Source organism: Doryrhamphus excisus, linkage group LG6, assembly GCF_037039965.1.
Source record: "Doryrhamphus excisus strain RoL-2023G ecotype Guam linkage group LG6, RoL_Dexc_Guam_v1.1, whole genome shotgun sequence".
NCBI classification, from domain to species: Eukaryota; Metazoa; Chordata; class Actinopteri; order Syngnathiformes; family Syngnathidae; genus Doryrhamphus; species Doryrhamphus excisus.
Genome location: NC_136362.1, coordinates 3,945,268 through 3,959,260, shown reverse-complemented (window position 1 = coordinate 3,959,260; position 13,993 = coordinate 3,945,268). Strand labels below are relative to the sequence as shown.

Here is a 13,993-nt window from a genome sequence, read left to right as displayed (position 1 = left end):
TGGTATCCTGAGTCTCGCTGCCTGGTAGTACCATGTGACCGCTCGGGGAAGCGGGTCAGATTTTGCCGCAAGGTTTGTCAGGACTGTAAGGCCCTGAGGCTCCAGTCCAAATTTTGGTTTTTGATTTGAGTTGTGGTCACAAAGTTTGGATGGCTTTGATATTGTTTGGAGAATTCATGGAGAGAGAGTTGGAAGATGAAGGAGAGTAGGAGACAAGGATAGGTAAGAGGATGGAGCCAGCAAGGAAAAGGAAGATTTCCCCCGTGTAGGACCATTTTGATATGATAACTCCATATAAGGTAAGCCAAATCCAACAACTCCAGAGGTATTAGCTTTGCTTATCAAGAACTGTATTTTTCGCCGTTTCTTATTTTATTCAAAGCTGAGAAGTTCGTTCCAAGGAGTTGGACTCCATTAAAACTATCTCATGGAAGACATTACCCTATAATACATAAGTACACCTTTATTTCAAAACCCAAAATTTTAATCTTTTGACAACCCTAATAAAAACGTAACAATTCTGTCAATATATGAATGTTTGTAAGCCATTTTTAAAAATGAATAAATACAGACATCCATCATCTACACAGCTTATTATATATTAGCACTAGATGTATATGTTTTTTCTTCCTTAAGGCTCTGAAGGCCACGGTGGAGGCCAAGCATGAGTCAGCTAAGGAGAAGGCTAAAGCGGAGAAGGTGTCTGCCGTTAGCCTTCCTTCTGACACGTGGACATCCATCAACATATATATACACCCGCCTGGCTGTGACATGCCATTTTGTGGGTGAGGAAACCAAACGCAGCTCAGGGCTGTTGGGAGTGCAGACTTTCCTATAATCACACACTGCTGGAAATGGAGCTGGTGTTGCATCGATGAATGCGGGATCGTTAATAACCGCCGCGTTCAGTATCCTGCCAATATGGTTGCCTGCGTGAGAGACACCATTTGGCATCTTTTGTCACTGATCTTCAACCCAAACTTATCTTACCACCATCTTGGCTACACAGCAGCAGTACGGCTAACCCAAGCCAAAGCGCACAATGACAGCAACCGATGTTGGACAGCACCCCAGGAACTTCGTACGTACGCGTGTACATAGTACACACATTGAAGTACAGCAGCGTGTGGATTGATCGTCGGTATATGTCACAGAAAAAGCAGAGTAGAGGCCTGCACAGATTATCCAGAAGATGAAGCACTTACCTTTTGTGTCAAACAATGACCACCCAGGCAGGTGACGGCTTCCCAGAAGAGAAAAAAAAAAAAAAAAAAGAGGAATGGATTTTCTCCCAAACACGCTGCTCCACATTGACCAGCGTCAACATCAATAGTCAACATCTTCAAGCTATTCTTCATGTTTGTTCCACATTTCCTTCTTTCTCTTGATATATGTTCTCCCATAATGCAACCTACAAGTCACCTTTATCTCCTTTCTCACTTCCTGTTCGTATATTTAACTTCCGGCTTCAGGTCAATTTGGAGACGGGGTTTTTATTATTATTCTCTACGGTTGAGTATAGCTCCGTCATGGTAATCAATAAATCAAAATAATAAAAACAAACCTGATAGTTTTGTCACTGTATCTGTCGCCGTACATGGGCGTGTTGGTTTTATAGCAGAACAAACTTGATCGTTTTGTCATCTCGATAATTTGACATGTGCATGCGTGTTTGTTTTCCTCCTCTCGATCACCAAACAGGCTGGATGACAAGAGAGTTCACTCTGTGCATCCGTCTCCGTACCTGGGCGTGTCGGTTTTATAGCAGAACAAACATCAGTTTGTATTTTGCTGCATCCAAAACATAAAGTCCGACAAACCATTACACCTCATTAAACGTAAACTATTCCACTTTGTTTTTCTTCTGCACTTAAACCAAGCAATTTCCCTCATGGCTCAATAAAGTCCAACTAAAGTACAATTTAAAGGTTGCCTGTCACATAAAACACAAATAGCTCACCTTTCCTTTCTTTTGATCAGCGTAGCTTTAATGTTGATGGAAGCTGAATACGCCCACACTGTCATAAACCTGGACTCTCAATTTATACTTGAGATTTCTATAAGAAAGACTTATTTTATTCTGTTAATTGTGTTATTTTGATCTAAAAATATATTATTGAATAATATAGCAGACCTCAAATTAAAATCAGGTTTGTGCCAAATAATGCAAAATTTAATTTTTTTTTCCCCAGGAGTTGGCCCTCAACGGCTACAAATGACACACACATCAAGTACATGCTTGGGAAATAATAAGGTGAAAGTTTCTAAAGCCAACCAGTCATTACTGCATGTGTTGTTGAAAGCCCAATCAATTATTCTAAGCAAATTGCAGTCCTAGTACAGTAGCATCGCAATTAACTTAACACAACCAACACGTCGGCCATGACAGCATCATCTCAATTGCTCAATTAACCTAATAATAGCGTGAATAGCTGAGGGCAAGAGAAACAATAAGGAGTGTATCTTTATCGTCAAGATGTTGCCTGACTGGATAAACACAAAGCTCCCACAAGCCCAGTTCAATAATTAGATCAATTAAGCTAGTGGGTAATCAGATGGAGAGCGCTAAATCACAGAAGATTTTTTTTTTCTGGATGTGAAACGAAAGGAAGAACCTGCAGCTCCTGCTTATTGAAGTGTAGCTAATTTTGGATTATGACACATTTCACAATTCCAACTGCTATGTGCAGCACACAAGTGGTAGTATCCATTGTAGTTGTTTTTTTAACATAATATTGATTCTAGATGTTTGTGCCGATCAATGCTGAAGTCATCCTGAAGTATCTCCATGAGCAAGAACCTTAAGGAGGACAAAAAATGGGCTCGAAATTGTAAGACCAGTTGAAATTTTGCAGTGTTGGATCTGAAGAAGGTAAAAAGTAGAGCTTCAAAATACGAAAAGAAGAAAAAAATGCAATTTATCGTCAACAAGCATAGCAGTAAGACAGTCACTTGAAAATTCTTCAAAAATCCCGAAGATTATGCAACAAAAAAGTCAAGCGGTCAACCATCAAGACGACATCTGCGAGAAGAAGGAAAACATCTTCTTGAGATTAAAAAGTCAAAATCATGAGATAAGTCAATATTTTGAGAATTTGGACTTTTTATCTCATAATTATGTAACTTTTGTTTCTTTTAATCTCATATTCATAACTTTCTTACCTGATAATTATCAGTTTTATTTCATAATTATGATGTTTTCTGTCATAATTATAACTGTTTTTGTTTTATTTTCACTACACGTGATCGTGGCGTCTTTGCATTGCAGCCTTGGAGCCCGATTGTTATTTGTCACTCCATATTGATTCCTCATGGGATTACTATTGGGAAAAAACTAATTGTAGAGTCTGGCTCTGAGCGGTAAAAACAACATCTATGTCTTGCATTGATTCGCTAAATGGCTTCTTATGTGACGTGAAATTGCGGAAAGACATTCTGTTGTTGAATTCAAGTTAGCCAGACGTAGCATCGTGTGTTTTTAGCCAATCAATTCTGAGCAACAAGCGGACCGATTGAAATGAGACAAGTAGTAAATAAAAACTTCGCTCTTACTAACACAATGAAAGTCCCCACTGATCGTCCCTCATATGGAACTTGGACCCAGAACTGCAGAAAAATAGTTAACCTTAGAAATGTACATTTAGTAGATTAATATTCTTTGTTAAAAATGATTTCTTCTCGCCAATGCTTTAACTATTGCGATGTCTATTTTCTTTTCTAAGGAAGATGCATTCATAGGTTAAGAAGCACTAACAGAATACAGCTTTGGTATCCATATGACCCGGTTCTTGTAGGATTCGGTTCCCAACTAAAATCATTGCCACAAATATGTCTCAGGTATCGTAGAGCCGAATACTGTGCCTCATAAACTAGTCGGGTGCCCGAACAAAGCAACCATGTATTGGTGACTCAGTCTCTGTGAGGAATGGATTGGGTTCTCTTCGAGTTGGGACACTACGGACAGATTCCTGTCAGATTCTTGTCAGTTTATCATCTTTATTATGTGTGTGGGTAGTTTATTTCTTCATTGAATGCACACAGAACGATGAACTGTATCTGTCTTCTTTCCGTGAGCTGATGTCATGGATGTCAGTGACAAAAAGGTAAAGAACTTATAGCAAAGTATGAATGTAGCATCTGAATGTAAAGGTTCCTAGTTGGAGAGCATAAAAACACTGCAAGGCACCTTAAACATTGAGTGGGTTTTAGAACAGAAGCCACACTCTGTAAAGGTGGCCGTTTGGTAGAAATAAAGAATATTGTTACAAAACATTTTCAAAAAGGGAGAGTTAATCTACCAAAGAAAGTTTGAGTGCGAGAGATTCAATACCACTTGATGCAAACAATCCAGCCCACGAGCATCGGAACCAATTGACACTTCCTTGCATTCTCTCCGTGCTAAGTGACTGCCAAGGCCAAGATGCTGTGGCTGCCAATCCTCTTATTTCAGTACAGAATGGATTACATTTCATATTATTTTCCCTTTAAACAACTTCTTCAGAGCCACACTCGTGGTTGAAATGCCAGCCTCACGGAGAGGAGATTGAGGGTTAGAATCTCCATTTGGGCATCTTTGTGCGGCTTCCTCCCACATCCCAAAACATTCATGTTTAGATTGTAAGATTCTGCCTTGTTGTAAAATGCCTTATGATTGTTAGATAACTCCAACACGTTTTACTGCAGTGTTCTGCTTTAGCCGCTGACAGTAAGAGTATGCATTCCTGCTCAATCAATCGATGTGTTAGAAACGGTTTGTTTTCATCTCTTTGGAATCAAAAAGCAAGTAAGCAAGTGTCCCAGTGGTTTTCTCCTCCTAAGAGCTGTGGGATATTGAAAGCACATCGGAGGTCTGCACAAGTCAAGGCTGCAGCAGGATAGGATATGTACTCGCCTGTACTACCCGCACTCACACCGAAACCTGTGCACCCTCCATGCACCTTCACCATGTCTAAAATGGATAGAACCTGCACTTAAAATGAGACGCTCGCCGCTGCCATTTCTGCACCCGTCTCCCCCCACAGCAGCGACATGGCACAAGGCTTCCTGCAGAAAAATCATGCTCATTTTTTCCCTCAGTGGCATCGGTTCTCTTCTATTGCGTCTATTGTGTCCATTGAAGCGGTCCTTCGCATTGGCCAAATAGGCGCCACCAGTTACACACCAGGCACAAGAACGGCACTGGGGAACTTATTTTGCTCCACAATCAGAGTTATAAATTCGGAATAAAATTAGATTTGTCGCCGTTTGCATGAATGGTGGTGGAAGAAAAAAAAATATCATAGTCAGTCGACGTGTGCATTAACGGAGGTTTATGACAATGTTAGCGAGGGAGGATGATGGGACGTACCAATTATGTTCTCGATTTGACAACATTAAATTCATCTGCTGCATTTTAATGGCCGATGGTCGCCACTTTTAGTGCGAAGATGCCTTTCTGCTAAATAAGAATTTGTGATTGTACGTGTATTTTTCCGCATCTACTGTATATTACCATCTCTTTTCCTAAAAAGGAGCATCTTTGAGAATGCAAATCCCTGAAAAGTGCTTCTTTCTCATGTGGCTTCAGGGGAGGATTTGCTGTTCCTGTCATGGTTGAAATTTACTCCCATGAATACTTATTGACTCGGGCCTCTTCGGTGGCAGGTGGCATGAACTGAAGCTGATCGTTTGCTCAAGGGCGATGCGTGTTGGCGGACGAATAAGGTCATGATGTATGGAGAACGCGTCAAGAAAACAATTGGTGCTGGACAGTGAAATGAACTTATACTTCCAGGAGCGAATCAGGAGTTAAAGCGAGCGTTTGCTGAGGTTAGCGTGTTTCACCGCCACAGTTACGCCTCGGTTAGTGTACAATATGGTCCACGTCTTGAAGTGTTGTTGATACATCTGAAAACGTCTTTCCTTGTTAGCATCCGATCATCCGAACAAACAAAATGACAACCAGACTTTATGTCAGCTACGTTACGTTCCCTGTCCAGGATGTCATCAGTGACTTTCAAAAATGTGAACCCAGCGCCAATCGGAACACCTCGCCATTACGGCCGGGCTGCATGAAACTCAGTTCCCCAGCTTCCACGGAGACTCGCTGGGAGTGCATCATGGAGCTTGGTTTCCATGCACCATCGAAGCCCGGTTCCCTGCGAGACTTCTCCGTCTCTTCTGGAGCGTCACCGAGTGTGCTCCAGGCGGAACACCTTCCCGCATTGGCCAGCCTCCAGTCACCATTCCCAGACTACTTTTTCCTGCTCCATCTTCTTCAAGGATTTTCAGAAATAAAAATACTTTGTCAAAGTAAGTTCCCATTTTATTAAGGGTATGTTCATTTTGGTGTCATGAGCATGTCTGAAATAAATAAATCATAGCAGATAACCTTTAAAGGCGCTGATATTGGATGTATCTGTAATATACAATAAAAGATAATAATTAATTACATATTAGTCCTATCCCCGCAAAAATTCTCACTGTTTTAAATATATGTTATTTAGCAATCGACGTGTTAAATCTTTTGCTCGTCCTCATTGATTTCCTTTGAAAACGGTGAATAACGATAACAAATAGCGATCGAGAGTCTCTCACGTCAACCTCCATTCTGTCATCAGCATGTGCATTTAATTATACTGGCGGAACTCAAACATCAACACAAGGACTTCTTCAGTCGGCGCCACAAACCCGCAGTGTGTCATAAGTGCTGCCGACTGTACTCCCCAGCTCGCCTAGAAACCACGGGCACAACGCTACCAACATACAAGAGCAGGACAAAGCCAAACATTTTTCAATTAGCCGTCCTCACGCACTTCTGATGCACGCCAGTACATTTCTATTCACCGTTGCATAACATACATTCCCCAAACATGTTGAACATTCTCTAATGAGTATTTATTTGCAGCATTCATAGATTAGCCGTTGTACGAAGCATAATAGTGGAGTACATTTATTTATCCATACATATTTTCCCATTTGTCTGATCCTGCTCAGGGTCACAGAAAGTCTGTATTCTATCTCGTAGCATACGATACGATACACAGAGAGAACATGTGAATGCTAATTAAATACTAGTTACATTAAATACTAATTAAATTAAATGCTGGGCTTTCAGATACTCAGCATATCCGGGGGTCTATGGGTCAGTGGGCTCGTCCGACACTCGCTTCTGGATGATGGATGATCTGTCAGAGACGGAATCCCTTTTTGATTGGCAGTGAAATGAGCGAATAAGTGATGTTATGCTGTTAGAATGTTGTATTCTCATTTTATACAAAGCCAAAGTTTCAGATATTGAGGTTTACGCATTTGGAAGTGAGCCCTGGAAAAAAGTTTGGGATGGCTTTGAACGCTCGGTTTCAGAGAGTTTTTTTTAATGCTGGCTCTCTGTGATGTCACAGAGTGTAGGGCTTCCTTATATAGGTGTGTGTTGTAGGCAAGATACTCTCCCCACCAGCAAAGGCTCCCAAGGAAGTGTTTCTTTGGGTTAAAAAGGGAAAGCTTATCCCGTGAGGATAAGTGGTAGAAAATGAATGAATGTTAAGAGTAGTAAAATATTAAACATAACACAGCACATAAAGAGCAGAATAAAATTGACAACATACGGTTAAAATATTCATGTCTCTTCCCCTCTGTAAGATTTGGTCAATTTTAATCTATCCCTAGAAGAGACATTTTTTTCCAAAAGGACTAAAGATTAACGAGCTAATGACATTTTATCCACCACAACACAAACTTGGAGTGGGACCAAAAAGACACACACCGCTAAGTAGGCAATTACAATTATTCTCTGTTCCACTGTTTCCCTGATGTGGAAGGTGATAACAGTGACAAGCACAGTCCCCCTGATGAGAAAGGTGATAATAATGCCAATCACTACGGCTAACAGAGCACAGAGTAATCAGAACTGACAATTGGACCCTACAGCCACATGAACGGAGACAAGGCACCCGACTGAGAGACAGACACAGTGACGGCCCATTGGACAAGAAGTGTAATCAGTCACACTAGAAGGTGCACATGGAATAGTTCTTATAGAGAATCTGAAAATGGCGGCTTTTACTCCAAATGGAAAAAAAAAAGCTTGATGGCTTCGGCTCAGCGGGACTGCAATTTTGGGGCAACACCGTCCGACGGTATTACACACTATGTCGACATGCACACGTGAATAGTAGAGTTACACGGTTTGTTCGCTCCATTTTTCACACTTAGAGATGAAGTCTCTGTTTGAAATACCGTTGATCCCTGCTATTCAAGGTCAAGGTCAAGGTTTATTTATACGGTGAAGAACATTTTTAAAAAAAAACAGAGCTGTAGAAAATAAAAATGAAGTATCAGGTGCAGGCAGTCAGCTTGGCGAGGGTCAAAATCCTGGATGGCATGGCTTAGATCAGGGGTGGGCAAACGTAAAATTGTCATGCAATCTGCTATTATTTTATATTTAAATATTTTAAAAATAATAAATTATAATTACAATAAAATTAAAATAATAATTATTATATTATTATTATGTAAACTATGCAAATATAACAATAATATTATATATAATTAATATAATAATTAGCATTAATATAATAATCATAATAGTTCTAATAATTAATTATTATTATTATGTGCTTGTGTCCCTTTTTTCAGGAGCACTTTGTAAACAACAGACCATGTCAAAAAAACTAAATTGATAAAACCATCAAAAGGTTGGCTCAGGCCATGATGCCAGGTTGTATGTTGAGTTTAAATGAAATACTTTGGAAAGATTGGGCGGGCCGTATTCAAACACTTGGCGGGCCGGATGTGGCCCCCGGGCCGTAGTTTGCCCACCCCTGGCTTAGATGATTTGGGGGTAACCCCTAACGGGAGACCTGATGAAACCAGGGTGCTATTCACAATGCTGCGGTGTAAAAAAAAAAATGTACACCGCCTATCGCCTGAAAGCAGCTGGGATAGGCTCCAGCATTGCTGCACAAGGTGCTTCTAATACTCAACTTAGAAAAACATGCGTATAGATGCAATTATGTTGAGCTAAAAAAAAAAAAATGTTGTGCAAATGGATTTTCAGACATGTGTTAATTTTTATTTTGAGTTACATTTTCAGTTAATTGGGAGCTTGAAAATACATACAATTTTACACATATAATTGTGTCCTGTTTGTCCTTTTCTTCATAAAATACAGTAAAAAAAATTGGCATATTTCACACAGAGGTGCAAATGGTGATTAATCATGAGTAATTAATTCAACTGACATTTTGAATCATTTGGCAACCCTAATAATTAGAGAAAATGAGCCATTTCAGACATGAATCAGGATCATGCTTGTGTGCGTTGGTGTTCATGCGCTCCAGACGTGTGGACGACAGGAAGTGATGCTAACCTTTCGGTTTTAGCTTGCTAGCCCGTGTTATTTTGAGGGTGAGTATCATGATCATTATTATGCTATTATGATTATTTCTGCTTGTGTGCCTCGGCAATCATTACAGGAACATTACTGACATCTAGTGGCCAGTGGAGAATACTACATGATGTCATGTTTTTGAATGCATCCTCTTTTACTTCATTTTGCCATTTTTATTCTTGAGCATGTTTAATTTAGGCTAAAATTTTGCTTAAATATGTTCATTCTTTTATAAATAAATTAAAATTAAAATCAAATGAAATATAATATATGAATATATCATTGAAAATCTGAGATAGAGTGATGAGGAATGACTGTTCCCTCTGAGGCTTGACAGTTGGCGCTACAATATTAGTAGCTTTCCATCTTGTGTTTCAATGTCGTCAACGCGCTTGAACATTGTTCCTGTCTCTCTATTGTGCTGTTGCTGCAGAAGCGTGAACAGTTGTCCAGGAGCAGATACAACAGCGCTGCACAGTTCCAGCCAAAAAAGATTTGCTAATAATGTTTAGCCTCTGTGTTAGGGATCAGTCTTAATTACCTCCAAAGGAGCATGACAGTTTTTTTTTCATTAGCTAATGACTTAGATGGGGATTATGCATTTAGCACAGCACTAATTAGCTGTAGTACTGCCTCTGTGTCCCCAAGTGGGGGACAGACAAAAAGTCATCAACCAGGGGAGAGATCAGTGTTTTGTTGGCCATTCTTATAGATGCCAACCTCACATTCACCACAGTATTTTTTACATTTATAGTTCAACTTAAGTCATTGCCTTTCACTCAAAAGCCAGCTGGGATAGGCTCCAGCATACCCCCACGGTCCCAGTGAGGACACACATCATAAAAAAATGAATGCTGTTTCTGTAAATAGACAATTCTCATATCTTCAAATTAAATGTAAATGGTTACTGGAAAGTTTATTTTCAGAAATGGGCTGGTGTCTATTAAGTCATTAGGGTTTCTTGTTGGGTTAATGGGAAACTAAGACGGGGATGCAAAATTGCATTAAGTCGCATTCTGCGTATTTTGCTCTGCGCCAATGCGGTTACTTGTGCATTCATTTTCATCTTAATTGAAAAATGTGTTTACCATTCAAATGACTACCGGTTGGAGTCAAGTGTAAAACCACATTATGTAATAGAAGGATGTCCAAATGTTTTTCCTGGCATACTGAAAAATATGGACGGGCCACTACGATATTTTCCATTTTGTACACCAACCCATGTGTTATATGTTATATTTCAAGGAAAAACAGGTTTAAAAAAAAAAAAAAAAAAGATTATTAGTGTCCAATTTTCTCCTTAATTTCTGCTTGTTTCTACTGTTCGATTTTTCAAAATATTCATATACATAGAATGCATCTTTTAACTCACACCAATATACCATGACAAGTATTTCAAAAAAATTTAAGGCATAAGATATTGTATTAGAATTATTCTGATGACGTTTAATATGACTTTTCGACGTCTTTGAGTGTAGTTTTTAAGTGTCCACTTCCGCCCTAACAGTGTCTGCCTCTTAGGAGGAAAACAAAGCAGGACTGAGTCACCCCCGTGACGTAGTTGGGGGGCGTGGCTTAAACTGTTCTCAGACCAATCACAGCTCACGCTGAAAAGTTGTAAACAAGCTTGACATGCTGGTTTCAAGCTCGACGTTCGGGTTTTAAAACATATAAGGCGAAGGTGCTTCACGTGAGGGGGCCGAAATGGACACGAGGTAAGTTAACCACGTGCTATGGCACGCGCTTACTGTATGTGCGTATGTGTGTGTGCGTGCGCAGTAGCAGTGGAAGTAGTGGATCGTAGTAGTACTGTAGAAGTAGAAGTAGTAGTGCAAACCAGCTGACACGCAGGGTAAGATTGTCGGAGGGAGTCGTAGACGTAGTTGTCCAAACCAAAGAGGAGAAAATATGACATCCGAACTACGAATAACTACTAAATTGTGTGTTGTTATGACGACACGGTGGTTTAAATGTCACAGGCATGAGCACCAGTTGACTGAATGTTTTGCCTGTTGAATAATAATAATAATACTGCAATGCTTGACCAACATACTCTACTGGTGAGGTCGTTTTGCTAGGTAATCAGTGTTTCTGTGCTTGATTACCTGGCCTGTCGGGAGTAAATGGGCTTTACTTGTTATATGATCTGTCATTAGAAACATTATGTTCACACCTGAAAGTGTTGCTAATTCTTATTTTCAATTGGATTATATTTTTACAGTATAAAAGTTAGAGAAAAGCCTGATAATTGTAATCTGTTTTGAAATGGATTGATCAATACTATTAATAATGAAGCAGAACAGCAGCTTTTGCTTTTTGGTATTTTTGTTTGTGTTCATTGAATTCTAGCTCAATACAATATCACTTTCAGTTTATTAGGAATATCCCTCTTACATTTAAATTGATTTCTTCATAAAATGTCAACATATTCATGACTACATTATATGTGATAAAATGGAATAAGGGATTTATATTGCTAAATTAGTTTGTTGCTAGGAACATGGAATATATGTTAGGGATGGAATATTTTCCCGCCGCTCTCAAGAAGCTTTCAACATATCCTGTTTGAAGCAGACAGAAAATATTGGGAATGGAATATAGTCCATCTCCTTTGAACAAGACAAGTTGAAAAGGATAGAAAATATTCCATTCTTAACATTGTTGAAAAAATATATAATTTCGGATTATGATCACAAATTCAATGACTAAGTACTGATATCAGCGCAACTGGCTCTGGAGTTATGATTCAATTGGCATTGATCCATACCAATATTTGCAGGAACAACCACCCGTACTGCACACTGGCCAAGTGGTAAATACCGTATCGGGTTCAAAACACTTTGTGGAGTTTGCATGTTGGGTGCCGGTCTATCAGGTGTGTGCCCCGTCACTTACTGGCGATTGACAGTCCAGATGATGACAAGCCTTATTGACTAGGGATGGATGGATGTTAGAACATAGGACTTTCCATTCAGCCAGTTGGTCTCCACTTCTCGTTTCCACCGTTGCTGTGAGCCACCTGCTGCAGGCTACAAAAGTTTTTATTCTAAACGGATGTGGGCACAACTCTAGCTGCTGAACATCACGCATGTTGTCAGATTCCCTCGGCACGCCCATCCGAGTGGGGAGGGGCGGAGGAAGAACTTCCTTTCAGCTTCAGGTTTTGGCAGAAAACCAACACTTTCACAACTGGGCATGAATCTAAGTTCACAGTAATGTCTTTGCAAAATACAATATTCACAATGAAAGTACATGCTTTGTACTGTTTGCAGTATTGAGTAAACTGTTTGTGGGCTTGTGTATTTTCTGAGACTGTTAGTGTTTAGTAGTAACTTCATCTCCAAAGTCACCGACCTATGAGACGCTGGCTGCTATTTCTGGCTGTGTGACGAGGCAGCAAAGTCTAAGTGTAAACTGACAGATTTGATAGTAATTATTAAGAGTGTAAGAGTACTCCGGGTTTATTTGATTACATATGAAGAAGGATTTGGCACCACCTTTTATTTTTAGTTCTAGCACCATCTGCTCGCCTTTGCTCACTCTAAGTCGCCAACGGAGACTCCAATTGAGTCGATCCTTCAGCCTGCTTGAAAGCACTTTTACATTTTTTGTATTTAATTTCACAAGAACAGACATGTATCCATGTAGTAACAGTTGCTAACAGACACATTCATGATAACACGTAATACTTACAGTATTTGGGTCATTTTTAAGCAGTACCGTAACTTCTTTGAGTGCATTGATTTCAAGCAACTAACGCTACATCCGTCAACAAACAACAGCAGAGAGAAGTCAAGTCAAGTTTATTTATATATCCCTTAATCACAGAAGAGCCTCAACCGGCTTTACAAGCTGGCAACGATCGCCTACATCCCCTGATCTGAACCCCCATCCAGGCAAGGAAAAACTCAAAACCCCTTTTGGGACAAAAGAAACCTTGAGAAGGGGCCACAGAAGGGGGGGAATCGAGGAAGCATTCTGTGTTTGCTATATAGCCGACTACCTTGGGACAACGGAATACGGAACACTGTTGGCAGTTTTTTTAGAGGTTTTTGTAAGAAAAATACTGTAGGTAAATCCCTATATCCTGGATAGTTAGTGAACAACTGCAAACATGAGGCGGCTATCCAGGATGCACAGTAGACACCTCGGTTTTAAGGTTATGTTTGGTCCACTTAATACATATATTTTAGCCAAATAATACTTTACATTAATGTTTCCCAATGCATGATAATTGCAAGGTGTTATATACATTTTCTAAAAAAAAAAAGTATTGCATTTAAAGCACAAATAGCCCGGGATTTTATACCGTTTTAAGCGTGTGAGGGATATTTCCGGCTTAAAATTGCATTGTGTTGTGAGTGAACAACAGCAATTGAAGAGAGATAGTGTTTTGGCGCATTCTTACAAAGCTCCCATGCCCTGTTCTAAATCTTGCCTAAAAAAACGTTCATAAAAGTGCAAACCTTCACAGTAAAAGGTTGCAAGAGGTGAAACAAGACGGAGTGTTGTGGTTTTGCATGGTTACACTCGCAGCTGAGAGGAACACAGAGCTGCTCTACTTTCACAGGATAACCTGACCGCCATGAACGCTCGGAAACAATCTTAATCCAAAATCTAACG

General features: G+C 39.8%; 1 protein-coding gene across 1 annotated transcript in view; it reads left to right on the top strand.

Annotated features, from left to right (window-relative positions):
• Positions 1-10,966: 10,966 nt before the first annotated feature.
• Positions 10,967-13,993, top strand: part of ccnd2a (cyclin D2, a) — a 145,229-nt gene continuing 142,202 nt past the window's right edge. Inside the window, exon 1 of the mRNA XM_078791168.1 lies at positions 10,967-11,085. The gene's annotated coding sequence lies outside the window, so the exon portion shown is untranslated. The remainder of the gene's footprint in view (positions 11,086-13,993) is intronic.